We start from the raw sequence: 2,814 nt of genomic DNA on the forward strand, positions 1-2,814 counted from the left end.
ATGAAAATGGATTTGGTATGAGAATGAGCGTGAACTATCTTGGTGAAAGATGAAATGTCACCTCTCCCTGAATGGACAAAGTACTAGCTGTACCTGAGAATCCCTGAGTCTATAAAAGTCACTAAAAAAATGACCATGTGAGGCAGCTGTAATATTTTCAGGGGTGGGACTTTGTTTTTTAGGTAGGGAAGAGGGTCACTTTTAAGTCAAATGCAATCAGACTCATATTCCACCTAGCATTATCTAAATACGCAACAACTGCTCTGTGCTTTCTTCTCCCATGTAATCATTTCTAACCATGGTACAGTAACGCTGCATGAAAACTACTGGCAGCATGGTAATCTGCTGCAGCATACACACAAGTGCTACCGAGTTCCCACAATCACAGGCACGCCGTCAGAAATAACAAAGAAAATTGGAGGGATTTGCTTCCTAACACCAGTGCTTTTAAACCAGAAAGCAAAGTAACATTTGCAGATGAGCAGCGTCTTTGCAATTGATGCAAGAACTCCCTCCCATTAAGCTGTTCCTTAGGCTGACCCTTCAGACCCAGTTATTGGCTTGTTCGCCCCTGAGTCAGTTTGGCTTGCTGTGTATTACTGTATAATTCAGGAAAGTGACTCAACTCTGGCTGTGAGGCCAAGTGGTACAGAACACCTCCCGTCCCTGAGCTTGAATCACTTCCCAAAGAGAATGGTCATATCCAAACTGCTTACGGTCGTGGTGAACGTTCACCTCCCGAACTGTGCCCATGACCATGCCTGGGGGACAACTAATCGATACATGACAAAACCATGCTAAGAAGCATGTCATTATGAACATCTATAGGACCTACTCATGCACTAATATCCCGTCCTGTTTTATTCTGGAGTGTAATGGTAGCATTGTGTAATTCATAAACCATTTGCTCCTTTTCTGAGTTTTTCACTAGCATAGTAGTGCTAAGATAGGGTGCATAGGGTAGACTGAACTGCTGGCAACCAGCAATGCCTGCCTGGAGCAGAAGAATGGGTAGCAGTACCATGATGTTCCCTCAGAAATCTTCTCTTCCTCCTTGGGCAGAAAAATGAGGGATGAAGGTTTGTAACCAGCAGAAGAGAGTTAATGCAGCCATACACTCTTAAAATACCCTGAATAGGTGAATCTTCAAAGAACCTAAAGGGCACCTCTAAAGACCTTTAAAAACCTACTAGCTCTGAAATCTACAATATAGACCACTCACCTCCTCAGAACCAGCTGCTAAGCTACACCGTGTGCTTTGACAACACAGCAAGAAATGAAAGTCTATAAAAAAGATCTCAGAAACTTTGTTATCTTAAACTTAGACTTAATCATAGCCTAGTGCTATCAAAACCAATAAAAAAAGATTTACTTCTGCTGGAGGCAGCCCTCAGCACTGAAAGATTCAGATAAGGAACTAAGCTCTAGAGGACCCAAAGTCCCAAATACTAACTAACTCCAACACTAATTCTGGCATTAGTCATATTTAGCAAACACCATTGGCCTTCACATAAGTCCTCAGCTTGCTTCTAGCCCTGCAGGCCTTGCAGGATCCAGCTTTAACTGGAATCCCATGTCCACACTGCCCTGAACTCTAGCTCTAGTCTCAACCCTACAATCCATGTTAAAGAGACATTGACTCCTCTCACCTCCAGCCTTTCTTTGGTATCCAAGGACATTGTAGTATGCAGGGTTAAGTTTAGCTCTGGGTTCTTCCCACCTCATCCTTTTCCCTCTCTGGGGAAATATTTGGTGTATGTACCCAATGCAAGGGGTTGTTCATCTCCTAGTCCTCATGCATGCCATGTAGTCTCTGTGATAGCTCTAGGGAGAATGGGTCTATGCTTTCTCTCCCTGGGTGAGCTTTATAAGTGATGAGCAGGCAGTGGCACTGGTACATTAGTGGGTTAATTTGTTCATCTTCTTATTTTCAAAGAGGGTTGCTGTCCTTCTCATGTTAAAAATGCACTTGTGATTAGGTATTGCCATTCTGCTTAAGACATTGCACTTTAAATTGAATTTAATGAAACAAAAATTTAATGAAAAAGCAGAGAGAAAGTTTGTAGCGTGAAGACAAGACTCTATCCTTATGCCTCAGACAGGAATTACTCATAAAATCTTTTCATAAGATTACTTGTTCAACCCTACTTGATTGACAGGTCATCACCAGTTCAGCCAGCAGGTGGAATCTCTAAGACCATGAACTGCTCGTGGTATTTCATCCAATTAGTAGCAGTGGCATGATACAAACAGATCCACAGATCCTATTAAAAAAAAAATAACAGAAAAAAACCCCTGCGGTATCTCCAGGAATACATCTTACCAAGCCTGCAGTAAGTGGATCATGAAAGTGGGAAGGCAGAAGATGCCTCCATATATTAGTTTTTAAAATTTCCTGTTGGTAAGCCAATACAGTATATTTCTTCAAACCTGCTTGGTATTTTGTAAGAGGAAAAGTCATGCTCAACTCTCTCTGCATTCGTGACATTCAAAGACACATTGTGTGGTGACTTCTCATTGAACCAGGACAGCACTGTGTTTCTGTCTTTAAAAAGAAAACAGAGTTAATTTATATTATGTATTCTGTAGTTCATTATCATTTCCATCTAGCAGTTTCTTGCTTACACAGATGTTACAGCCACATCTCTACAATATGTGTATCACTTTTCTCTTCACAGATCATCATCACATTGCAGCAAGACTCAACTTCTTACCCAAAGATCACAGCCTTCACAGAGATCAAAGGCCTGGCATTGCCCACTGAGCACCATGCCCCAGTGTGGGAGACCACTGGGTCTCTCCCACTCCTCTGCT

The sequence above is a fragment of the Buceros rhinoceros genome, unplaced genomic scaffold (assembly GCF_000710305.1).
Source record: "Buceros rhinoceros silvestris isolate BGI_N320 unplaced genomic scaffold, ASM71030v1 scaffold3750, whole genome shotgun sequence".
In the NCBI taxonomy this organism is placed as follows: Eukaryota; Metazoa; Chordata; class Aves; order Bucerotiformes; family Bucerotidae; genus Buceros; species Buceros rhinoceros.